The sequence below is a fragment of the Protopterus annectens genome, chromosome 1.part1 (assembly GCF_019279795.1).
Source record: "Protopterus annectens isolate FY-2018-M chromosome 1.part1, PAN1.0, whole genome shotgun sequence".
Classification (NCBI taxonomy): Eukaryota; Metazoa; Chordata; order Ceratodontiformes; family Protopteridae; genus Protopterus; species Protopterus annectens.
In genome coordinates this window covers 1,742,733,887-1,742,761,818 of record NC_056726.1, presented here as the reverse complement: position 1 = coordinate 1,742,761,818, position 27,932 = coordinate 1,742,733,887, and the positions used below count along the sequence as shown (strand labels likewise).

The 27,932-nt window shown below is 41.3% G+C and overlaps 1 protein-coding gene across 2 annotated transcripts in view; it reads right to left on the bottom strand.

Moving 5' to 3' along the window:
* Positions 1–27,932, bottom strand: part of ARID1A (AT-rich interaction domain 1A) — a 3,912,194-nt gene that overhangs the window by 672,651 nt on the left and 3,211,611 nt on the right. The gene's annotated exons all lie outside the window — the stretch shown is intronic.

Genomic DNA, 27,932 nt, shown 5'->3' with positions numbered 1-27,932 from the left:
AGTCCTCCCATGTTGGCCTGTACTTCTGAGAAGTAGATGCCAAACAATAGGGGGCCAAGGACCGAGCCCTGTGGGACACCACTTGTGACCGGCTTGGAGTCTGACACAGCGCCAGCAACTCTAACCCTGTGGGTTCTGTCCTTAAGCCAGTTTGCAACCCATCTTGTGACATATGGGTTTACATTTAAGCTGGTAAGTTTTTCTACAATACCGAGTGGGGTATTGTGTCGAAGCCTTTGCAAGGTCAAGGTAGGCTGTATGGACTGCCTTTCCTCATCAATGGCCTTGGTGACTATTTGAAGAAGTCGACCAAGTTCAAAAGGCATGATCTTCCCTTGACAAAGCCAAACTGGGTCGGGTCCAATGTCTGCAAGTCCCTATATCTTTGTTTATGAGCTCCATTATGATCCTCTCCATAGCTTTGCAGACTAGACTTGTTAAGCTTATGGGCGGTAATTACCAGGGTCCGTAGAGGCGCCACCTTTGTGGAGTGGGACCACAGTTGCCGTTCGCCACTCCTTGGGCACGTATCCTGTGGTAAGGCTGAGATTAAACAGCTGCCTTATGTGCGGGTTTAATTCCTCATTTAGCTCGTGTAGCACACAGCCGGGGACACCATCCGGTCCCATTGATGCTGTGTTTTTAGCTTTAGAGAGAGCAGCTTTCACCTGCGCATTTGAGATGTCCGGGAGGCTACACTCGGCTGGGATAGTTATCTCTCCTTTAGGGGGGTAGAGGGGGGTGAAGTTTGCACTGAACCTGTCTGCCAGTATGTTGGCAATGTCTGTGGGTTCAGTGATTTTGTATCATTTTGGACTAATTCTGAGCATATCTGGGAGTTTCCACCCAGGTTCCTAACATAGCTGAAAAAGGCCTTATGATTGTCCTTTGAATCCATGGCAATTTTTCTCTCAAAATTGGCCTTAGTTGATTTTATGAGTGCTCGTATTTTTTACTAATAATGATCAGGGTGACTTCCCTTTTATGGATTTTGTTCTATCATGTAATAGCTTTCTCCTCTTATTGTAAAGTTTGTTAATGGCTGGGGTCCACCAGACTGGACGTTTGCCCTTTGTGGAAAGAGTCTTGGTTTTATTTGGGATTGCCTGATCCATGCAGTCCTGGAGGTGTTCATAGAAGGCATTTGTAAGGGCTTCCGCAGCTTGGGTTGTGGTTTCCTCTGACTCAGGGGCCTTGAAGGATACCACACCAGTCTTGAGTAGTGTGAAGTTTGCTTTAGAGAAGTTCTTCACTATGGTCTTTTGCTTGGGGTGGGGGCGGGATGTGGATTTCCAGTGAGATTAGTTTATGATCAGATCTCACCAATGAGGGATATACTTCGGTGTGGAGCATTTTGTCCCCATGTTTGTGACAATGAGATCTAGTATATTTTCTCCTCTCGTGGGAACAGTGACTAGCTGTTCCATGGCATTTGAATTTATGAACTCCAGGAACCGTTGGGCTAGAAAGTTAGGGCTTGAGTAATGTTCCCAGTCTATATTCGGGTAGTTGAAGTCACCCAATATGATGGTGTTTGGAGATACATTTATACCCTCCAGTGTCTTCAGGAAGGCTGTGTGGGGTTCCTGAGTTTGAGAGGGTGGCCTGTAGCATGCTACAATTTGTAGAGCAGTTTTGCCTATTGTTAGTTGCACCTGGATGGTTTCCGAAGCTTCATGCGTTGCCACCAACCTGGAGGTGTGAGTATCCTTTATGAATATGGATACACCCCTCCTTTTGTGGCGTGGTCCGGGTTTTGGGGCCGAACGCATGATATGAGGTAAAACCTAATAGTGCCGGGTGCTCTCAGGAGCCTTGAACCAGGTTTCAGTTACAGCACAGACATCGATGTTCTCCATACTGAGAAGGGCCTCGAGTGCGTGCATTTTGAGATTTAGACTTCTGGCATTGAGCAGCATTACCCTCAATTTCTTCCCATTTTTGTTTTCTAGGGTGGTAGGTTTAGAATTTGAGCCTTGCCTAAAAAGGCACTATGGGGGTGGCAAGAGCCTTAGCCAATATCCGGAATCCCAGGGTGACAGGTGCAAGCCGTCCCTTGAAGCAGCGTGGCTTGTCAAGCATGTCATCCCAGGCAGACAGACACTGGATCCCCTTTGAATGACACCAGACATTAAGCCAATTGTTAAAGCTGATCATCTTGTCTCTATATTGTGGCATCATTCTTGGTGAAGGAAGGATACTGCTCAGGGTTAGGGTCATACCTGCCTGGGCTACATAATCAGAGAGCTCCTCTATGTCTCTTTTCATGCAGTCCAGGGAGGTGCGTCTCAGGTCGTTCACACCAGCATGGACAATGACTGTGTCATATTTGTACTTGCTGTGGAGTGACCCGAAGTGCTTGTGTTATGTGGCGGATTCTAGCGCCCGATAGGCAGCTTACTGTGACCCTCTCCTTGTTCAGCCTGGTGAGTGGGACGTCAGTGTGTCTGACTATGGAGTCACCTATGACAAGTATGTTTGGTGTTGTATTTGGCCTTAAGGGCTGTGACTGCTTTGCACACTGCTTTTGTGGTTTATGTGTTGCTTGTGGGGTGTCTTGAGGTAGCAGTTGTTTGGGTGTCTGCTTTGGAGGCCTCTGCTGTTTAGGTAAATTTTACTCAGAGCCTCCGAGTATGTCTTTGTGTGTTTATGTGTTTGATTCAGTGGAGTGGTAGCATTATGTGAGGCTGGTTTTGTGGTGTGTGTAGTTGCCTTCTCCTCCTGTCTGGTCTTGCCAGTCCTGAGTTGAGAGAGCTCAGCCTCCAGTTTGGCTAAATAGCTGCATCTCTCAAGTATTTGTGTTATGTGGGAGGAGGAGAGGGTTGTCTGTGTACATGAGGCAGTTATAACATTGCCTCAAGATTCCCAGATTCACCAGCTGGACCGGAGAGGAGATTGACAACTGACCTTTGGACATGCTAGAATAATATTGGGAAATCCTTAATTGAAAACAAGGGCCAGTGGGGAGTGAGGGTGTAGTGCTTTTAATTTTTAGTGCTGACTTATATAATTGCTTTAGTGAGCAAGTGCCAGGTAACTTGAGTGCAATGTGATACAAGTAACTAAATGCAAAAACGACAAACAGTAACTTTCTTTCAAGTGAAACAAGGAAATAAGTACAGTAAGCAATGCAGATATCACTAGTGATCCACAGAAGCGCTGAGAAGTTGCGTATTAGGTGAATTAGCTTCCAGGGAAATAACAAGCAAACAAACAAGTATATAAACAAAGCTAGATTCAGTAGGCCTGGATCTAGTCTATGCTAGAGCAAACAAGGTGAACCAATTTCAGTAAGATACAGTTCAAATATTCAGGCACTATAAACCTTTAACCAGAAAATTCCCAGCTCAGAAGGGCAGAGTCCAGCCTCTTCTCCCACAAGAGTGCAGTCCACGAACCTTCTTAATGTAAAATAACTGGCCTGAAGCCCAAGTGCCTAAACCAGAACTAATACACTTGGACACTGGGCTCTCAATCAGCAGTTCCCAACTTAGAAGGATGAAAGCTACCTGTCCTGCCACCACAGTGCTTGCCACAAACCTTCCTAATGTAAAACAACTGGTCTGAAGCCCAAGTGCTTAATCCAAAAGACTTGAATGATAGCTACACTTTAATCAAGTTACAACCAAGCAGTAATAAATACCATTGAATACTTTAGAATCCCTGGAGCATGTGGCTCTGAGGGATTGGGATTTCTTTAAGTACAGCATGTCCAACAGCTCAGGGTTTGACATGGCCTTATATGTTAAGCAAAGATCGCCTCTGAGTAGACGATATGCCACAGAGTATAGCTGGAGGTTTTTTTAGACGGTCAGCATATGGCATCTGCTTTAGGCCTGTGATTCTTTTAGTGAGGCATTTCTGTGGCCTTTCCAGCTGTTGCAGATGTCTTGTGAGGTACATACCAAATGGGGAATTATACTCTATAATGGGTCTAATGAGGGATGAGTACAGTGGGACAATGACCTCCTTTTTTCTGGATGAAAAGCCCTTAGTGATGAGGTGTGCCACGTAGAAGGATTTCCTGACTGTTGTGGCGATGTGGTTATCGAAAGTGAGACCACTGTCCACTTGTGTCCCTAAGTCTCTCATCACACTTTCGATGTTTAGTGCCCTGCCACCTATGTGGTAGTTCATGGGTATATGTTTTTTTCCAAAGGGGATGACTATACATTTCTTGGCATTAAGCTTGAGCACATGGCTCTGGCACCAGGCATCTGTTTCTGTAAGGCCCTTTTGTAGAATATCCACATCATTTGGGGATTCAATAATGGCTCCCAGTTTGCAGTCATCTGGAAACTTTGTTAGCCAGAGTCCCTTAGTGTTGGCCTGTACTTCAGAGAAGTAGATGCCAAACAAGAGTGGTCCCAGGACTGAACCCTGAGGTACTCCACTTGTCACTTGTCTGGAGCTGGATTTGGAGTCGGCTACTTTTACAGTCTGGGTTCTGTCAGTAAGCCAGCTGGCAACCCATCGAGTGACGTAGGGATTTATGCCCAGCTTAGTAAGTTTATCTATGACTCCAGAGTGGGGGATGGTGTTGAAGGCCTTGGTGAGGTCCAGATAGGCTGTGTGGACCTCCTTACCCTCGTCCACCGCTCTGGAGACCGATTCAAAGAAGTCAACCAGATTCAGGAGACAAGATCGGCCCTTCACAAACCCAAACAGGGTGGGGTCCAGTGTCTGGAGGTTGCCAATGTCTTTGTTTATAAGTTCCATGATAATGCGTTCCATGCCCTTGCAGATCAGGCCTGTCAGACTGATGGGACGGTAGTTCCCGGGATCCAAGGTGGATCCTCCCTTGTGGATCAGGATAACTGTAGCTGAGCACCACTCAGTGGGCACGAAGCCTGAGGTGAGGCTATGATTAAACATGACACTTAAGTGGGGTGCCAGTTCATTTTGTAGTTCATGTAGTACACAGCCTGGGATGTCATCTGGTCCCATGGATGCTGTATTCTTAGCTTTGGAGAGTGCTGTTTCTACCTGTGTGGCTGTGATTATCGGAATTTGGCAATCTTTTGGTATTGAGATGGGCCCTTTAGGGGGTGAGAGGGGAGTGAAGTTGGCACTAAATCGATCTGCCAGGATATTGGCAATATCCTTGGGATCAGTATATCTAACACCATTCTGCTGTAGCTCAGAGCAGATCTGAGCATTGCCATTTAGATTCTTGACATAACTATAGAATGCCTTGTGGTTGTCTTTGGAATCTTTGGCAATTTTATTTTCATAACTAGCTTTTGAGGATTTTATGAGGGATCTCACCTTCTTACTGAGGCTGGTGAGGGAGTTTTTTGCATCCTGGAATTTTCCTCTTTTCTGCAACAGTTTCTTCCTTCTGTTGTATAGTTTGTTTACAGCAGGGGACCACCAGATTGGCTTCCTTTTTTTGGAGAAGAGCATCTTGGTTCTATTTGGGATGGCACGATTCATGCACGAGTGGATGTGCTCGTACAGTGCCTTAGTGTAGGACTATTTCGTGAAGAAATGAAGGATTTGGCCTCAGTGACACTGTCTTTCTGAAAAGCAAGGAAAGGAAGTTTAAAACAGATGCTTGTAATTCTCTCACTTGTTTTACAGATGTAATGGCAACTAGAAAGTTTTTGATGCTGCTGGTTTCAAGGGTTTTTGGGTTAGAGACTGGAGTAAGACAGTAATATTTCCAGACAGGGATCGGATCACGAACGTGGGGGGTTTCAATAAAGAAGGTTCCTCTAAGAAAGCCTTTGGTCACCGAGTGAAGCAATAGATGCACTGTTGATCCCTATGTGAAAATTTGAAATGGTTGCTAACTAGACTAATTGCAGAGTAACTTGAGTCAGCCATGAACAGTTCAGACAGAAACACCAAATTCCAGGTAGAGGTACTGAAAATTGGTCTAGTCACTTAGAAGAGACCCAGATGGAAAAACACTTCCATTTGCTCTTGTAAGTCGTTTTGGTCGAGTTTCTTTGAGAAGATATTATCATGGACTACTAGGGAAGAAAATCTGGCATCTCTGGCAATAATTAGAATTGCAGAAAAACATGCAGTCAATTTTGGGGTCTTAATTTTGGGACAGAGGTAGCCCGGATAGCTGATCGCGAAGATACAGAAATTGATACAGAACCCATGGTGGGTGAACCACACCTGCTGAGTCCTGAAGTGGGCCATAAGTATTACCCGGGTCTTGCATACCATAGCTTTCTGAATGAACTTTGTGATCAGGGGAATTGGCGGAAAGGCATAAAGGAGACCTGGGGGCCAAAGAAGGATTAGAGAATCTCTCTGTCTGTGGAGAAGAGTGTGAAGCAACTTCTGCATTTGTTGTTTAGGTATGAAGCAAAAAGGTTGCAGCAAGGTGGATGAAAACCTCCACTGCCACAGTTCTGTTCTGAGACCACTCGTGAGGCAATGGTATAGTTCTACTCAATTTGTCCGCATAATATTGGGTGTCCCGGGTATCTGAATTGCTATTAGAAAATGGTTTGAAGACATCACCCACTGCCAAACTCCCATGGTTTCTTGGCAAAGATCAACACTGCAAGAAACTCGAGCACCAGGGTTGTAGATAAAAACCAAACTAAAAAAACACTAATTAAGTACACATTTGTATATGTGTAAAAAGGAGGGAAACACAACAGTTTGATAAAGTCTGTTATGCTTACAGACGAAAGAGCTTACTTTCACTGTTGATTTTTGGAGGTCATTATATTTGCTGTGGAATTCAGTTAAAGAACGGTGGAATAAACTTTTTTATGTTTGGATTACATCCTTGTGCTCGGAATATTGTATGGTGCTTTTATTCAAGGTGAGCGGACAGACACTTCCTGGGATTGTTTTTTTTTAGTTTGGTTTTTATCTACAATCCTGGTGCTCGAGTTTCTTGCAGTATTAGTCCTTTGGTTCGAGCGAGGTTGTGGATAGTCCACACACTTTAACTCTACCAACAAAGGCTTTTACAGCTAATAGAGAGTGGTTTCACCCAGCCAAACACCCTGTTTGGGAATAATTTGTTGCTTTTTTAAATTATTCCGTTTTGACAGAGACTGAGACATTCCGTATCTAGCAATCTGTTTAGGTGTATTATTTTGGTTGTAACACACCTTATTGCTTGTGGTATTCTTTCGTTATGGAAAGTCAAACCTATCATACTTCACAAGGCAACCTGCAAGCTCCTATGCCCACAGTTACTGTTAATAACAATGATGACAATATTGGGCATTTGATTAAACTAATGACTCTACAATACCAACAGTTGCAAAGTACGTTGGATAAACTACTAGTACCAGGAACCTCGGCGATGACGCAAGCTATGTCACGCACAATGATGGCCAGTGCATTAGATCCGAATGGAGAAGCACGAGAAGCCAACGAACTTGGAACACCTACAAACAGTATTCCATGTGGACAGGCGGTTTGTAGGAATGTTTTGCAACACTATGACAACAGGAGGAACAGATTTGAACGATGGCTACATGAGGAGCCATTATCATCCAACCAAGGGCGACATGTTAAATCTTTGGACATACACCAACGACTTAAAGAATTTGAACTGAAGATGAGCAAGGTACGTAACTTGCAAATTGATGATGCATACCTTGCAGAATGCATTAAAGTCAAAAGAATACCTAAAGGCCTGAGAATGGGCACCTAATGGACTTTTAGTAGGACAAACAGAGCTTGATGAATTATCAGTGTTTGACAGACATGGTATTGAACTGTTGCATTTTATTATTAAAGTTAACAATGGTAAAACTGATTCTCTTTTAGGAGATGCTAACAAACTAAATGGATATTTTAAATGATGACAGTTTTTTAAATTTTGAAGGGAAGTATGACAATATTTTTAAGAAAATAGAACAGCAGGTAAAGGACAATACACAGAGAAAACAATGGAAATTGAAAAGGGATGATTTGGAATATAAGCAAAAAGAAGCTTATTTATTACCAATACGTTACTATGGGGAAAGTATTGAAATGGATGGAATGGGTAACAATCCCGATTTTTTAGTTAACCAAGAGAATGGAGGGGGACAAAATAATAATTACAACCATGATGTAGTGGATGAGGTTTTTGACCAAGAATTTCCCCAGTTGAGAAGGTCTGAAAGGTTACAGAATAGAGATCATAACCGACAGAACAACAATTTTTTAGGGGGGCAACAGACCCAGGAGGAGATGACCGAGGGGCCAGAGAACCTATTGGAACAACAGGAACAACAGATTTTAGAAGGAAACACAGATAGGAATCTTATCACAGAAGATCTATCGAGTATTATTCACACTAGGAATGGTTTTAAGATTTTCAACTATACAGGTCACCCGGTTACAGACACACATTTTACATTGTTTGAGAAGGGATTTAAACTTGTTCCAGTGCGGAAACCAGGATTAGCACAAACACTCACTGAATTGAAGTTATATGCAAGAAAATTAAATTTACAGTTATATTTTAAGCAGTCAACGAATGTACAAAATGTGAATAGAAGTACTTTAAGGGAAAAAAGTCTGTTTGACCCCCCCATTAAACCCAGTGTTGGTACATTTTGAGAACACGTGTACTAAGGAAATTTGTAAAGAATATTATGATTACAAAGAGGAATATCACAACCTGTCTAGAGAAGAAAAAATATTATTAAATGAGCTAAGGGAGTCAAAATCAATACGGGCAATGAAGCCAGATAAGGGAGGGGGAATAGTTTTAGTAGAAACACTTGATTATATTAATGAGATAACCAACATGTTACACGATACAGAAAAATACTCTAGTGTCACTAGAAATGAAGTCAACATGGTTCATAGGAGACTACAGATGTACCTAGAGGATAATTTAATGCAGGAGGTCATTAATGAGGAGGTTTTTAACTTTCTACAGAACCAACACCCCCTTGTCCCGACTGTATTCAACATACCAAAGGTACACAAGGATATTTACCACCCACCATATAAATTAATTATAGCAGCTCAAGGTAGTTCCACCCACCCATTGGGAGTGTTCATAGACAATGTAACCAAGGATGCGGACTGCAGAAAAACAAGCCACTCGACCAAAGTGAAGTGAAATAAAACAATTTAATCCAATCCGAAAAGTTAAGCGCTTTCAACTGTACCAACACAGTCGTCTTCAGAACAAATAAATTACATCCAAAATTACGTTTTATACTATCGTAACTTCACAGAATAAAAAAAAAACGCCAAAACCTTAAAGCAGCAATGATTATTAAAATATCTTGTGTATTGGTGGTATGTAAAGTGCTTAAGTGCTGTACAAAATAAATTTAATTTTAAATTTAATTTAAATTTAATACTTAGAATGAACATATAAATCAAATACAGAACATGAAAACTACACATAAAAATTACACTTCAAAAATTGTAAATGACATAGTTGATCAAATGCATAAAAGATTATTTAAAAAACTAATTAAATACTAAAAATGGCTTAATGCTAATATGGTCATTGATGCCCGGTGTCCTAGTGGCATCTGTGTAAATCTGCCATTTACTTTCATATAGGGCTAAAAGCATTTTCCAATTACCTCCCCTCGAAGAACTTTGAACTTGATCAATAATAGTAAAAAGAAATATATGATCACTACCTTTTTCAAGGATGTGTCTGTATAATGCGTTGTTACTGTCCTGCCTCTGTATTCTATAATAGTGTTCATATATGCGTTTTTTGAGACAACGCTCTGTTTTACCTATATAGTATGCAGGGCAGGACTTACATGTAGCTAAATATACCACTTGCTTTGTATTGCAATTACCTTTCCTACTCTTAATAATAGTTTTGTTAATATCATTGAGTTGGGTAGTGGTGTCTTCATTGATGTATCTACACTGATTACAAGACCCACATTTGCGGGTGGCACGATGTATGGTGACCTCTGCTTGACCATTGTTAGTTTTTTATAATAATCTTTTCAAATTGGGAACAGTCTTGTAAACACATTTAGGAAATAGGTCCCAATTCTGTCCCATACTGTGTTCCAAAAATACATCCCAATGTCTAAGTAGTATCTCCTTGATAAGGTACACTGAGGGTGTGTATGTTAGGACACAAACTCTACCAATAGATTGAGGTCTTTTATCAACCTGGCCCTGCCTGTTGTCTATATTGTGTTGATCCAATTGTCCCAATAATGGACAATATTTATTTCCCCATTCCTTCGTTACATATTCAGTAATGTCCTTAAGCATATATTCGGGATAGGCACGATTTTGGAAAAGATTGTAAATATTCCTTATTTCCTTCTCAAACGTCTCAAATGTTGATGTCATCCTGGCGGCTCTTATACATTGCCCTTTAACAATGTTACGGAAAATGTGAGGTGGGTGGTTACTCGTGTAATGTAAGTAATCATTTGAAAATGTTGGCTTCCGGTATATACTGGTGGAAAATCCATCTTGTTCGTGACTAATCAACACATCTAAAAAGGGAATCTGTTGTGCCTTAAAATCATATGTAAATTTAAGGAATGTTGTGGACTCATTTAAGAATTTCATAAACTCATCAATCTTGTCTGTGGATGCCTTCCATAATATAAAAATGTCATCCAGGTATCTCACATAAAGTTCTATATCTTCGTAATATGTACTGGTAAATAGATGTTCCAATTCCCATGACAACATAACCAGGTTCGCGAAAATGGGGGTACAAGATGCCCCCATAGCTACACCCCTTGTCTGTCTAAAAAATTCACCCTGAAATACAATATAGTTGTGGTCCAAAACCAGTGACATCATGTCACAGATTAAACAGATTTTATCCCAACTGTATCCAGAATAGTCTTAAACTATTTGCAAAATATTCGAGGCCTATATCTTTGGGGATACATGAGAATAAATCAACTACATCTATTGTCAAAAAGGTCAAATTGGCATTCCATTTGTCCCTAGTCAATTTCCTCAGAAAGTCCCATGAATCTTTAACAAGATGCGGTATCTCCAAATATATAAGTTTTAACCATGTGTCAATGAGGACACCTATAGTGTAAGTTTTTGAGTGTGAGCCTGCCACAATGGGTCTAAATGGGGGTTGTTCAATAGATTTGTGAATTTTGGGAATCCCAAACATATTGGCCATAATAGGATAATCTTGCTTTAGAAAAGTGTAAATGTCGTTGTTAATCCTATTGTCAATGAGGTAATTCTTCCAAAGCAAGATCTATTCTTTTGTATCCAATGTTAATTTGATTTATTGAAATGCCTTCGTAATTCCCAGACCCGTGTAATATATTGTGTATACTTGTGTTGTACTAAATTAAATTTATTTTGTACTGCACTTAAGCACTTTACATACCACCAATACACAAGATATTTTAATAATCATTGCTGCTTTAAGGTTTTGGCGTTTTTTTTGATTCTGTGAAGTTACGATAGTATAAAACGTGATTTTGGATGTAATTTATTTGTTCTGAAGACGACTGTGTTGGTACAGTTGAAAGCGCTTAACTTTTCGGATTGGATTAAATTGTTTTATTTCACTTCACTTTGGTCGAGTGGCTTGTTTTTCTGCAGTCCGCATCCTTGGTTACATTGTTGGAGTTCTTTTTGTGGGTGCTTTCAGTTACTCGTATGATGTCGGACCCTGTGGATTTTCAGTCTACTTCATTGTCCAATGTGGGTGAGAATACTACTGACAATTCTAACTCTGCTGACACTATTTGTACTTTGCGTGCCGATGTTGCGGCACTACAGAAAGAAGTGCACAAGTTGTTTTTACTGCTTACTAATCTTGCAAGTGATAAAAAAGAAAGATTGTTACAATTTTCGGATATTGATCTTGTTTCCGTGTTACCAGAGAGCAGTAACACGCCGGTTCCGGTTGCGGAAAAGAACAACGGAGACGGTCTCACTACCCCTGATAGGCAGATGCCACTACTTTTTGCACAGACTGAAGGGATTCAAATCAACTGTTCCAGCTCAAATTCTGAGCCTTTAGGCATTCAGCCTGAACGATTCACTTCACCACCAGTGTTGGACATACAAACAAGGGATGGCAACCACGTTGGTTCGCCGCTACAAGATCTAACTTTTGATTTCAGTTTTTGTAAAGCACGCAAAGAAGCTGAAAGAACAGGAGCACGTCCCAAATCTCATTCGGAGATTAAAACGTATGTTAACAACAAACGCAAAGACATACAAGGGCAAAGAGGTACTTTTTCTTATGCTAATGTTGTTCACTACACAAAAGACAAGAAGGACAGTAAAGTTAAAGATACTTATGTACAACGTGAAAATATAGTACATGATTATTGTAATTGTAATACACAAAAAAAGCCACAAGAGGGCCTTATAGAACAATTTTTAGGAGATTGTTATGTCTTCAATGATGCAGAAAGGGGGCAATTTTCTAAAGTTAAGCAACACATGCAGACAAATAGCACTTTGAAAGATATTATATACGATTTTGGCAAAAAATTGTTATCTTTTAAAAATACCAAAATTGATATTGCTTATTTGTCTCAGTGTTTGCAGTCTAACGTTGTACCTAAGGGAATTTGATTTTTTAAGCTACCCTTAGGAATTGCATACAATTCTGTTTATGATTCTGATACTATTAATGAATTCAATGAATTATTTGATGGGTTTGTTTTTTCCTTTATTAGATTATTGATAAAACATCATGATGAAAAACTCATTATTTTAGCTAATGAAATAGAATGTATCAATCAAAACATTTTGAAACATGATGACTTTGAAATGTGGAACGAATTATATTGCAAACAGTTCACTATAGCTGAGAACAATGCACAAGTTATATACGAGAGGAAAAACAGAAACATGAAGCGTGATTTGGAACTTTATAAATCTAATAGAGCAAACATTTGGCCATCAAACAAAGCATATGATAATAGACAAAGTAATAATGAACCTAGACACAAAAGGTATGGTTCATACAGAGATGAAAATTTTCAAGGGGGACACTTTTTTCCAGCCAGAAATGTACACTCAGAGTGGAGCAAGCAAAGGAGATGAGTAGGCATAGCACTGACAAACCCGATATAGAGATATCAGATGTACTGGAAAAGTTACAAGCACACAGATAGTGGAGGTGCACGACCCATCGGATACTCACATTTCACCGAAGACTAACATTATTAACAACAACATTATTATTAATAACAACAATAACATTTTAAATACACACAATGGGTTCAATGTCTACAATTACACTGATGTGGACATTGATGAAGCCTTTTTTAGCCTTATGAGTAAAGGAATGAAATTCATCCCTAGTGTCCGTAACAATTTAGTGGACAATATAAAAGAGGTTAAATTGTTTTGTAGGAGGTTAAATTTAGCAGCACAATTTGACAAAGTGAATAAAGACAACAATTTGGATGAGGTGACAGATTTTAAACAAACACAAAAGTACATATATTCCCAATGCAAATCCGCAAGTCAAGAACTATGAATATTTGGTATGTAAGGACATATATTGGTTGCAACAGCACAATAAAAAATATCACGGTGACATTTTAGCTGACAACCTCACTACAGACGAAAGAAATTGTCTTAAAAGGTATATGCATAATAAGGACATACGTATCATGAAGCCGGACAAGGGGGGTGGTGGAGTAGTTGTATATTACACTGATGAGTACAACACAAGTATACACAATATATTACACGGGTCTGGGAATTACGAAGGCATTTCAATAAATCAAATTAACATTGGATACAAAAGAATAGATCTTGCTTTGGAAGAATACCTCATTGACAATAGGATTAACAACGACATTTACACTTTTCTAAAGCAAGATTATCCTATTATGGCCAATATGTTTGGGATTCCCAAAATTCACAAATCTATTGAACAACCCCCATTTAGACCCATTGTGGCAGGCTCACACTCAAAAACTTACAATATAGGTGTCCTCATTGACACATGGTTAAAACATATATATTTGGAGATACCGCATCTTGTTAAAGATTCATGGGACTTTCTAAGGAAATTGACTAGGGACAAATGGAATGCCAATTTGACCTTTTTGACAATAGATGTAGTTGATTTATTCTCATGTATCCCCAAAGATATAGGCCTCGAATATTTTGCAAATAGTTTAAGACTTTATTCTGGATACAGTTGGGATAAAATTTGTTTAATCTGTGACATGATGTCACTGGTTTTGGACCACAACTATATTGTATTTCAGGGTGAATTTTTTAGACAGACAAGGGGTGTAGCTATGGGGGCATCTTGTGCCCCCATTTTCGCGAACCTGGTTATGTTGTCATGGGAATTGGAACATCTATTTACCAGTACATATTACGAAGATATAGAACTTTATGTGAGATACCTGGATGACATTTTTATATTATGGAAGGCATCCACAGACAAGATTGATGAGTTTATGAAATTCTTAAATGAGTCCACAACATTCCTTAAATTTACATATGATTTTAAGGCACAACAGATTCCCTTTTTAGATGTGTTGATTAGTCACGAACAAGATGGATTTTCCACCAGTATATACCGGAAGCCAACATTTTCAAATGATTACTTACATTACACGAGTAACCACCCACCTCACATTTTCCGTAACATTGTTAAAGGGCAATGTATAAGAGCCGCCAGGATGACATCAACATCTGAGACGTTTGAGAAGGAAATAAGGAATATTTACAATCTTTTCCAAAATCGTGCCTATCCCGAATATATGCTTAAGGACATTACTGAATATGTAACGAAGGAATGGGGAAATAAATATTGTCCATTATTGGGACAATTGGATCAACACAATATAGACAACAGGCAGGGCCAGGTTGATAAAAGACCTCAATCTATTGGTAGAGTTTGTGTCCTAACATACACACCCTCAGTGTACCTTATCAAGGAGATACTACTTAGACATTGGGATGTATTTTTGGAACACAGTATGGGACAGAATTGGGACCTATTTCCTAAATGTGTTTACATGACTGCTCCCAATTTGAAAAGATTATTAGAAAAAACTAACAATGGTCAAGCAGAGGTCACCATACATCGTGCCACCCGCAAATGTGGGTCTTGTAATCAGTGTAGATACATCAATGAAGACACCACTACCCAACTCAATGATATTAACAAAACTATTATTAAGAGTAGGAAAGGTAATTGCAATACAAAGCAAGTGGTATATTTAGCTACATGTAAGTCCTGCCCTGCATACTATATAGGTAAAACAGAGCGTTGTCTCAAAAAACGCATATATGAACACTATTATAGAATACAGAGGCAGGACAGTAACAACGCATTATACAGACACATCCTTGAAAAAGGTAGTGATCATATATTTCTTTTTACTATTATTGATCAAGTTCAAAGTTCTTCGAGGGGAGGTAATTGGAAAATGCTTTTAGCCCTATGTGAAAGTAAATGGCAGATTTACACAGATGCCACTAGGACACCTGGCATCAATGACCATATTAGCATTAAGCCATTTTTAGTATTTAATTAGTTTTTTAAATAATCTTTTATGCATTTGATCAACTATGACATTTACAATTTTTTAAGTGCAATTTTTATGTGTAGTTTTCATGTTCTGTATTTGATTTATATGTTCATTCTAAGTATTAAATTTAAATTAAATTTAAAATTAAATTTATTTTGTACAGCACTTAAGCACTTTACATACCACCAATACACAAGATATTTTAATAATCATTGCTGCTTTAATGTTTTGGCGTTTTTTTTTATTCTGTGAAGTTACGATAGTATAAAACGTGATTTTGGATGTAATTTATTTGTTCTGAAGACGACTGTGTTGGTACAGTTGAAAGCGCTTAACTTTTCGGATTGGATTAAATTGTTTTATTTCACTTCACTTTGGTCGAGTGGCTTGTTTTTCTGCAGTCCGCATCCTTGGTTACATTGTTGGAGTTCTTTTTGTGAGTGTTCATAGACAGGTTATTAAAAGACACGTTACAAAAGATAGACTATATTGTGAAAGATTCATGGGATTTTTTAACACGGATAAAACAGGAATATTACACAGACTGTACTGGTTTTTCAACTATTGATGTTGTTGACCTTTTTGGATCCATTCCCCATGAATTGGGATTGGAATTATTTAACGATGCACTATTGTAATTCAGTAATTTAAGTGCAACCATGATTAATTTTCTAGTACAAATAATGGAATGGGTATTAAAAACAACTTTTTTGTATTTGAAGAAGAATATTACAGGCAATTAAAGGGGGTAGCAATGGGGTCAAGTTGTGCCCCAATTTTTGGTAATTTAGTTTTTTGTATGTGGGAGAAGAAATACATATTTGATACTGAATTTTACAAAGATTGGATACTATATACTCGTTATTTGGACGATGCGTTTATTTTATGGAAAGTGGATTTTGAGACAGTATCAATATTCGAGAGATTTATTAATAACATTTGTGAATATTTTCAATTTACACATACTTATAATTCACATGTTATAGACTACTTGGATGTAAGGTTGATTAAAAACATTAATCAGAACTGCTTTGAATCATTAGTTCACAGGAAACCCACATATTCTAACAGTTTCGTGAGATTTGAGAGTCAACACCCATTTTATATTAAGAGAAACCTTGTAAGAGGCCAGATGATTAGAGAGGCAAGAATGTGTTCAACGTCTGAAGGGTTAACAAAAGAAGTGATGTTGTTGACCGATATGTTTAGGAACAGGGGATACCACACGGAATTGGTGCAGAAATTTAAAGAAGAGATTACAATAGAATGGGGTAACAAATTCATTCCCCTATTAGGACAAAAACAAGTTATTAAGGAAGCACAAATTAACCAGACTGATAGATACACACATTCTATGGTTATAGAATTTAGTTCATTTGGCAGGGAGGTACAAAAGATTCTCACCAAAAATTGGGTGATTTTGGAAGGAAATGAAGAGTACACCCATTGGTTAGGTATGGGCCCACTCGTTACTAACAGAGTGGGGAAAAACATGAAATATTTATTAGAACACACAAAACAGTTTACAGTTAGATCTACTAATAAATGTGGTAGGTGTAACCAATGTTCACTGATTTTGGAAAGCAGTGAATACAAGGTAGGAGACAAGACACCCACTATTAGGATGGTTGGTGGCAACTGTCAAACAAGAGGGGTCGTATACATTGCCATTTGTCAAAGCTGTTTAAATTTATATGTGGGGAAAACAGAAAGACCATTAAAGCAAAGTATCTATGAACATACATATGCTATGGAAACAAAGAATAAAAATAATGCTCTTTTTAAACATTCAGAAACATGTCCTAATTTTACCAGATTCAAGTTTGGTATATTGGAGATAGTTAAAAGGAATATTAGAGGAGGTGATTGGGGGAATGAGTTAGAAACTAGGGAACTGCATTGGCAGTTGACATTAAACGCAACAGAATCCCCTGGTATTAACGAACATTTATCCCTACGGCCAGTGTTAAAACAGAAAGCTAGGAAATTGTAATTTAAAATGAGAATTATTACATTAATTCCTATGTTTTCAGTTTACACACTCAGTATTTTTCTGGGTATTAACCTTAGATGTATTGTTGTCCTGCTAATACACTTCTTGAGTATGTATATTTTTAATATATTTTAGTGAACTGTATTTTTAAATGTTAATTGGATACTAATTAAGTACACATTTGTATATAAGTGCAAAAAGGAGGGAAACAACAGTTTGATAAAGTCTGTTATGCTTACAGACGAAAGCGCTTACTTCACTGTTGATTTTTGGAGGGCATTATATTTACTGTGGAATTCAGTTAAAGAACGGTGGAATAAACTTTTTTATGTTTGGATTACATCCTTGTGCTTGGAATATTGTCTGGTGCTTTTATTCAAGGTGAGCGGACAGACGCTTCCTGGGATTGTTTTTTTTAGTTTCTTGGCAAAGATGGTATGGGCTTATTCCACCCTGTTTGTTGATGTACAAAACCAATGACATGTTGTGCATGGCAATCACATCCTTGGGTATGAGGTCCTGAATGCCTGGAACATGAGGAAGACCACTCTCAATTCCATTCCCTTGACTGTCTTCCTTTCGAAGGGAAGGGTCTGTGGTGACTGCTGCTCTGGGAGTTGGAGGATGAACGGTCTTGCCCTGAGCAAATGAACTGGATGAAATCCAGCATCGAATATGGTCTCTGCAAACCTCATCCAAACTCTGTAAAGAAGGGGGTGTACTTTTTGTGACCACTGTACCACTACTGTCCACTGTAAAACTCTTATGTGGCATCTGGCCAAAGGATGCCATAATTACAGAGTAAGCCATTAGGCCTAAGAGTTGTAGGATGAGTCGAGCTTGGGGCTGGGGATGGTTTATCACCTGGAGGGCTATGGATCTTACGGATCTGACTCATGTTAGGGAAAATTTTTCTATGTGGTGTACTGTGTGTATGCGGTAGCCTGTGAAATCTATGGACTGAAAAAGGGATAGCTTGCTCTTGACATTTAATGAAATGCTCAAGTGAGTTCTCAGATACAACAGAAATGAATAAAGTCTCAGTAGTAGATCCCTGGAGTACCAGTTAGAAGCCAATCGTCTAAATATGGGAATACCTGGATTCCTTGCAGCATGAGATAGGCTGTCACAGCTGCCATTACCTTGTTGAACACCTGGAAGCTGTGGTGAGACCAAGTAGCAGCACCCTGAACTGACAGTGATTGGCTCCAAGCTAGAAATGGAGAAATCTCCTGGACTACCCCTGGATCGTGATATGATAGTAGGTGTCCTGCAGATCAATACAGCGCATCTAAATGACCTTCTTCAGCAGAGGTAAATGGACTGTACTGTGATCACAGGGAATTTATTTTGTTTTATGTGCTGATTCAGATTGCTAAGATCCAATACTGGTCTGAGGTCCACTGTCTATTTGGAACTAAAAAGAACCCTGAACTGCTGTTACCCACCATGGCATCTGCAGGGGACCCCCTGGCCCAATACTTTCTTTCTTTGGGGACAATTAAGGGTTTTTTGGGGGGCAGGGGACTCTGTCACAGAGGGTTCCTTCTAGGCTTTCTGCTCAATTACGTTAACTAAGTTATCAGGAGGAAGGATAACCCAGGACATTGAAAAGACAGGATCCAGGAGCTTTGAGAAACACAGACTCACTGGAAGGGGTTTCAGTGGAACACTTCCCCCCTCAGTTTCATTATTTCAAGGATGTCTCCAAGGGAGGTTGGGGGGGGGGCTTGGGGAACTTTCTCTCTCATTTGTTTCTCTTCTATGTCTGACTCAGGAGAGAAGTCAATGCGTTTCACTTGTTGGTTCTCTTCTGAGGAACATCTTTGGGACTTCTGAGGGAGACATCTGAGTTGGATGTGGAGCTTGAACTTGAGTGGCCTTGAAGCTGATAGGATCTGTCTGTCCTTGTCGACCAGAATGAGAGAAAGACGCAGTCTTCAGAGGGAGTCTGGAGGGATCCGAACTCTGAGCATGTACTACACATCTTTGTCCAGCCAAGGCCCTCTCCACAGCCCCGAAAGCAGACTCAGCCAATGGAGCTAAGTAAAAGCCACCTAAAACAGCAGAATCTGTAGTCTCAATTCTAAGGGCTGACTGCTCTGAGGAGGACTCCACCATTAGCACTCCTTTCACTCTACTTAACCCAAGTGCACTGGTGCTGAGTGAAATAAGTCAAAACCGAAGTCTCTAAGGCTATCTGCTCCAATGCTGGTACAGCAGGGAAGATGGATCTGATGTGCATTGGCTCTAAAAATGGAGATGGTGTTAGAAGCCGATCCCAGTGCTTTTCAAGGGGATGGAGCTCCCAGTTGAATCTTGAGCCTTCAAACTTCCTCATCATTCAGTAGACATCTTAATTGGTGAGACTCCTAGTGAATCAGCCAAAGACCAGGCTGCTGAAGCAGGCCTTAATGGGATCTTCTGAAGTATTGGCAAATGAAGACTCAGCTAAAGGACCCTGGAGAAAATGAAGATTTTGGGGAGGGAGTTCAGATCCTGGAGACAGTACAATCCAACTTCCTCAAAATCTTAGGTCCTGGACCCGCAAAGAATAGTTGTGTAAAATCTTACCATAACCATAGATGTCCTTTTCTTCCATGTTGCAGTATTCTTGGTGTGGGGATTTTCCGCTTTTGCCTCCTATACAAAAGCTTCAGCTTGGCTGTTGTATTTGCGTGGGACATCACACATAGGGCCATAAACCAGTGACCTTAAAATGTGATGTCTGTATGCACAGATCTCAGAACTTGAAAGCCAAGTTGGAGTAGAGTAGCCAGTGATGTCAGTCATAGGGTCAAGGAGCCATGATGTGATTAAACTGGTCACAGGGTCGGGTATACTCCCCAAGAGACCCAAGACAGACCAGTAATGAGTGAGAGAAAGGCTAAGGAGGTTAGGTGGGTGGGAAGGAGTACTACAACATGGAAGAGAAGGACATCTATGGTTATGGTAAGATTTTACACTATTCTATGTCCTTCTATTCTTATGCTGCAGTATTCTTAGTGAGGGAGAGTACCACAGCTTAGTTGGAAGGAAGGGAGGAGGTAGAAGAGGCAGATTTCACAAAGCCCTGCAGGATTGCTCTGGCAAATCATGCACTAGCTCTGGAGACATTGTCTAACTTGCAGTGTTTGCTGAAAGTGTGAATGGTGGACCATGTGGCTGCTTCTAGTAAGGAAGCAGTGTCCAGGCCTTTTAAGAAGGCTTTTGAGGCTGCCACTGCCCTTGTGGAGTCAGCCTTAAGTCCCTGTGGGAGTTTTTTGCCATGGTGTGAACATAGGCAAATAGCTTTTCTAATCCAACATGCGATGGTATGTTTGGAGACTGCCTTGCCCAGGATCCTGGGGTGGAAGGAAGCAAAGAGCTGATTGGATTTTGTTTTGTCTAGGTAAAGTCTTGGCTGTCTGTGTACATCCAGGGAGTGGAGTATTCTCTCACTTTCATTGGTAGGAGAGGCGTAGAAGGTAGGTAGATGAATAGATTGGTTTAAGGATAGATCATTGATCATCTTCGGCATAAAGGAAGGGTTAGTTCTTAGGGTTAACCCTGTCTTTGTGGATGGTAGTGCACGGAGGGCAGGACATTAGGGGCTGTAATTCAGACACCCATCTGGCTGAAGTTATGGCCACTAGCAGGACTGTCCTCCATGTGCACATTTGCAGAGTAGCTGTACTAGCAGGTTCAAATGGAGACTGGGTTAGTTTTTCCAGGATGAAGATCAGGTCCCATGGTGGTGGGATGAGTTTTCTTGGTGGTCTGATGTGCAAGATGCCTTTTAAGAATAGCTTCAACATCGAGCCTGGCTAGTAGGGGTGGGTCTAGTGGCAGGCAGGCTGAGATTGCTGGAAGGTGGACTTAGGTTCATAGGTTGGTACTAAGCTATCACAGCCCTAGGGCCTATACAAGCCTAGCCATAACAATTCCCTGGCTATTTCTTCCCACATTATTTACTTTCCTGGACCCCTGTCTAGCAGGGCGACTGACGTGATCCCTGGGGTGAATTTCCTTTCTCCCATCCAATCGTCAAGGTTCCTCTTGAAGAGGTCCAAAGAGGCACTCTGCTTGACATGTATGGGCAATCTATTCCAGAGTCTGGGGAGTCTCTGGGTCAGGAACCTATCCCTCCAGCATGTTTTGTTTATTGTGATGACAAGGTTTAGATCCCTGAGCGTAGCTCTGGGGGATTGGGATTTCTTTAAGTGTAGCATGTCCAACAGCTCTGGGTTTGACATGGCTTTGTATGTTAAGCAGAGATCGCCTCTGAGTAGACGATATGCGACAGAGTATAGCTGGAGTTTTTTTAAGGTGGTCAGCATAGGGCATCTGCTTTAGGCCTGTGATTCTTTCAGTGAGGTATTTCTGAGGCCTTTCCAGTTGTTGCAGATGTCTTGAGAGGTACATACCAAATGGGGCGTTGTATTCTATAATGGGTCTAATGAGGGATGAGTACAGTGGGACAATGACCTCCTTTTTTCTGGATGAAAAGCCCTTCGTGATGAGGTGTGCCACATAGAAGGATTTCCTGACTGTTGTGGCGATGTGGTTATCGAAGGTGAGACCACTGTCCACCTGTGTCCCTAAGTCTCTTATCACACTTTCTGTGTTTAGTGTACTTCCACCTATATGGTAATTCATAGATGCATGTTTTTTCCCAAAGGGGATAACAATACATTTCTTGGCATTGAGCTTGAGCCCATGGCTCTGGCACCAAGCATCTGTTTCTGTAAGGCCCTTTTGTAGAGTATCCACATCATTTGGGGATTCAATAATGGCTCCCAGTTTGCAGTCATCTGCAAACTTTGTTAGCCAGAGTCCCTTAGTGTTGACCTGTACATCAGAGAAGTAGATGCCAAACAAGAGCGGCCCCAGGACTGAACCCTGAGGTACTCCACTTGTCACTTGTCTGGAGCTGGATTTGGAGTTGGCTACTTTTACAGTGTGGGTTCTATCAGTAAGCCATTTAGCAACCCACTGGGTGACATAGGGATTAATGCCCGACTTAGTAAGTTTATCTATGATTCCAGAGTGGGGGATGGTGTCAAAGGCCTTGGCAAGGTCTAGATAGGCTGTGTGGACCACCTTACCCTTGTCCATGGCTCTGGAGACTGATTCAAAGAAGTCAATCAGGTTCAGGAGACAAGATCGGCATTCACAAACCCAAACTGGGTGGGGTCCAGTGTTTGAAGGTTGCCAATGTCTTTGTTTATAAGTTCCATGATAATACGCTCCATGGCCTTGCAGATAAGGCTCGTCAGACTGATGGGACGGTAGTTTCCGGGATCCAAGGTGGATCCCCCCTTGTGGATTGGGATAACTGTAGCTCTGCGCCACTCAGTGGGCATGAAACCTGAGGTGAGGCTTGATTAAACATGACACTTAGGTGAGGTGCCAGTTCATATTGTAGTTCATATAGTACACAGCCCGGGATGTCATCTGGTCCCATGGATGCTGTATTCTTGGCTTTAGAGAATGCGTTTTGTACCTGTGTGGCTGTTATTACTGGAATTTGGCAATCTTCCGGTATTGAGATGGGCAATTTAGGGGGTGAGAGGGGGGTGAAGCTGGCACTGAATCGATCTGCCAGGATATTGGCAATATCCTTCGGATCAGTATATTTAATGCCATTCTGTTTTAGCTCCGAGCAGATCTGAGCATTGCCATTTAGATTCTTGACATAGTTGTCTTTGGAATCTTTGGCAATTTTATTTTCGTAACTAGCTTTGGAGGATTTTTCACTGAAAAGTAAGCATGTCCCCCTTTTACTAGGCGACACGCATAGGAAAGAACTGGGGGGGGGGGGGGATCTGCGATGCAAGGATCCCTGCCCTTGCTCAGACACCATTTTGAAAATCTCTCCCATTTAGCAAAGTAATATTTTCTTGTTAGTAGGTTTCCTGGCCTCCCTCAGGACTGAAAGCACGTCCTCTGAGTAGTGGTACCTGAAGTGAATTAGAAGTTATCACCCACAGTGTCAGTGGCAATGTCTGCAAGTGTGGGTGGATGAGGGTTCTCTTTTGTTGCGTCAGAAAGTCCACCTTGTGGGGTAACTTGTGGTTATTACCCTTGGCTGGATTGAGAAGTAGGGGGGAAAGTACAGTTTTGTACCTACCATAAATGTAGATATTCAAGTGTTCACACTGCTGCAGTCATTACACTTGGGTTATCCTGCCGTCAGGCGGTCCCGCAGTCGGCCCGAGTTCCAAAGTCTTGGTCCGGCATCAGTTGCTGTCGCTTCCTCCCTGACGTCAGTGCGCCAGGGGTATACAAGATGCATCCAACGCCATTTTCTTCAGTTTTTCTTGCCCCAGATGTCAGGTGCTCCCAATACATATTGCTAATCAAAAATGTACAATAAAAACAATACCTTCAGTTACCAGCAAAATACACCCCAAAGGTTGTATAGGATAGAAAGGTATAGATAAGTCCAGCTAGTTCAGAGGGGATGGAGGGAGGGTAACCTGGACTGCAGCAGTGTGAACACTCGAACATCTACATTTATGGTAGGTACAAAACTGTACTATGTTCATCGTGTTACACTGCTGCATTCATTACACTTGGGTAGAATCCCAAAGCTGAGGTTGGGTGGCTGGTCTATAAAGAGTTAGGATTGGCTGTGAGGCCCTGCAGAACTGCAGTGGCAAATCCTGCTCTGGATTTAGAATAAAGAGGCAGGTGGTAATGCTTGGTAAAGGTGTGCACTGAACTCCAAGTTGCAGCCTCCAAAATTTCCTTGGTAGCTACTCCTCTGAGAAAGGCTGTTGAAGTGGCTGTTGCCCTGGTGGAATGTGGCCTAATGTTCTTTGGGACTGATTTTCCATGCTGTGTGTAGCAGTACCGAATACAGTGTCCTATCCATTTGGATATAGTCTGCTTTGAGATAGCCTTGCCCTGTGACCCTGCAGCATATGCTACAAACAGTTGCTCAGTCTTCCTGAAAGCCTTTGTTTCGTCCAAGTAGAAGCGTAGCTGCCTGTGTATGTCCAAAGAATGCAGAAGTTTCTCCCCTTTATTCTGGGGGCTTGAATAAAAAGTTGGCAAATGGATGGCTTGGTTAAGAGCCACACTAGATACCACCTTTGGCATAAAGGTAGGGTTTGTCCTTAAAGATACCCTGTCCTGATGAAAAATTATAAAAGGTTCCACTGCCATTAATGCCTGTAGCTCTGAGACTCTTCGTGCTGAAGTTACTGCCAGGAGCAGAGCGGTTTTCCATGATAAAAATTTTAGATTGGCTGTATTGGCTGGCTCAAAAGGTGGTAGGGTCAGTTTTTCCAAAACGAAATTGAGGTCCCAAGTTGGTGTTGGTGCTCTCCGGGGTGGTCTTATGTTTTAGCCCCTCTGAGGTACTGCTTTAGCAAGGGATGAGAGAATAAAGGAGGATCCGTGTTGTAATGTGCTGAAATGGCAGAGGCGTGGATCTTAATTGATGAGAAGGATAGGCCTCTGTCCAGCATCTCAGTTAAGTATTGTAAAATCTGAGGAATGTTTGGAACAAGAGGGTCAAGGCTTTGAGCCTGGTTCCAGGCGCAGAATCTCTTCCATTTTTCTGAGTAAGCTTTCCTGGTGCTAGGCCTCCTGGCCTCCAAAATGACACCCATAACAGCTTTACAAAGAGGTGTTGTCTGTTTGACTAATGTATCTGCCATGCAGCCAGGTTTAGGGTTTTGAGCTGACCGTGCAGGATCTGATTGTTTTGTTGAGTCAGAAGGTGTGGAATTTGACGCCAAATCCATGGTGGGCCTTGAGCCAAGTTCCTTAAGATAGGGTACCACCAGTGCTGGCGTGGCCAGTCTGGAGAAATCAGGATCATCTCTGTTTTTTCTTGTCTGGCTTTTAGGAGTACCTCTGAAAGGAGAGGCAGTGGCGGGAAGGCATAAACGTTTAGGTTTTTCCAGCTGAATAGAAGAGCATCGACTTTCCATGCTTGTTTGTGATAAGTCCTTGTGCAGAATTTTTCTAGTTAGCAATTCAGTGGGAAGGCAAAAAGATCTATGTCTGGGCATCCCCACTTTTGCATTACCATGCTGAAAATTTGTGGACTCAATTTCCATTCGCGAGGGTCCATAATATTTCTGCTTAGTCTGCCAGAGTATTTTTCTTTCCTGGCAGGAATTGTACTTGCAGGTGAACTTGATACGTTAGAGCTGTGTTCCACAAGGTCATGGCTTGCCTGCATAGGGGATAAGAATGAGTGCACCCTTGCTTGTTTATGTACCACATTACTGTGGTGTTGTCGGTCTTTAGTAGTAATTGTCCTGGATGTAGAAGGTCCTTGAAAGCTTTTAGGGCATTTTTAACAGCCAACATCTCTTTTTGATTGATGTGAAGATGCATCTGGTCTGTGGTCCACTTGCCCTGAATGCATTTTCCTGACATGTGTGCTCCCCAGGCGTAATCCGAAGCATGCAGCCGACGCCATTTTCTTCAGTTTTTCTTGCCCCAGATGTCAGGTGCCCCCCCCCCCCCCCAAAGGGTAGGCTAATATGTCAATAAAGCATGCATGCACCAAGGTAAATTTTTCCTTCATCTACAAGCAAATACACCACATAGGTTGTATAGAATAGAGAAGTACAGATAAGTTCCAGCAAAGATAAGGGGGATGGTGGGAGGGTAACCTGGACTGCAATAGTGAATACACTCGAACATCTACATTTATGGCAAGTACACAACTGTATATGTTCATCATGTTTCACTGTTGCAGTCATTACAATTGGGTTGAATCCCAAAGCTAAGGTTGGGAGGCTGGAGCTAAATAGGATAAGGAGCGGCTATGAGGCCCCGCAGAACTGCAGTGGCAAAGCTTGCCCTGGATTTAGAGTAGAGTGGTAAGCAGGGAATCATTGGTATTACTGCTTCTAAACTGTGATAGTGTTGAGTCCAAACACTTTTCAGGTACCATTGTAATTTCCTCATATGCAGTCTGGCATATGGTATTAGTAGTATGCAGGATGCCATGAATCCCAGGGCCTGCAGAGCTTTTCTTGCAGGGAGATGGGATTTTCCTGCCAGCAAATGAAAATATTGAGTTAGTTGAACTTGTTTGTCTGTCGTGAAGTAAGCCATCTGGGCCATTGTATTTAAGCTGACACCTAGGAATATAATCTGCTGCGAGGGCACCAGTTTTGACTTATTTTCGTTTACTGTGTACTCTACAGAAATTAGCAACCTTTTTACAAACGCCAGATGCTGTAGAAGAATGTACTTTGTCTCTGCTTGAATGAGGAAGTCGTCCAGGTATGGATATATTTGAATTCCTTTTTGTCTGCAAAATGGAATTACTGGTGCCAGGCACTTTGTGAAGACCCTGGGTGCAGTAGATAAGCCAAAAGGCAGTGCAGAGAATTGGTAGTGCATTGTACCAGCTTTGAATCGGAGGTATCTTCTGCAATTTTGTCTAATAGGGACATGCAGGTATGCCTCTGAGGTCCAGAGTGCCAAGCCTTCTTGCCCAGCATGGGTAGAAGCTGCTGTAATGCCAACATTTTGAATTTCTGAATATCCAGGTAAGTATTCAGAATTGAAAGGTCTAGTATGGGCCTCCAGGCCTTGTCCTTTCTGGGGACCAGGAAGAGTCTTGAGTAAAATCCTTGTCCCTGTTGTGGTACTTTTTGAATAGCTCTCATGTCCATGAGGGCTGAAATTTGTTTTTGTGCCTCTGCCCATTGATTTTGTGGCAGGTCTGGCATTCCTTTTAGCCTTGGTAAAGTATGAAAGTGGAATCTGTAACCTTGAGACACAATATTCAGGACCCATTTGTCCTGGGTGATTGTTTGCCAGTTTTGAGAAAAAAACTGCTAGTTTCCCCCCTAAGGGGGCTTCCAAAAGGGACGTGCTTGGCGTACGAAGGGGAAAGTCATTGTGACTGTTTCCTGTAAGGCTGAGACTTGTCCTCACCACCTTTTAGGGTTGAGGTGCACCACTGTCGTTGTCTGTTTGAGCCTTGGGGTTGAGATCTGCCTCTTGGGCGTCTGTATCTGCCTCTCTGTGGCCTGTCTGATACTGGAAAGGACCAATTCTTTTTGGCCAATTTCTGCTAAACCGAGGTGGCTGTACCTGTAAGAAATCCTTGACTGTTTGCATAGATTTAGCTTTATCCTCAATTTACTTTAACACCTCTTCTGCCTTAACACCAAACAATGTATCATGCTGTAAAGGAGCATCCAATAATTTTGCCTTAAGATGATCAGGTAAACTTTGTTCTTTTAACCAAGCATGTCTTCAAATCACAGAACCTGTAACTGCGGCTCTACAAGAGGCCTCTAAAGAATCAAAACCACATTGCAGAGTATGTTTTCCCACCTGTTCAACTGCCTGCAATAAATCCTGCATTTCTTTACAATCAGGAGCTTCTGTGCTTGCAAGCATTTTCTGTTTTAACTGAGCCATTAAATATTGTTGGAACTTAAGCATGTGAAACTGGCAATTTAAAGCTCTTACCGCTAAAGTTGCAGAAGTGTATACTTTCTTCCCCCATCTATCCAAAGCTCTGGAATCTGTCAGAGGGTACTGGA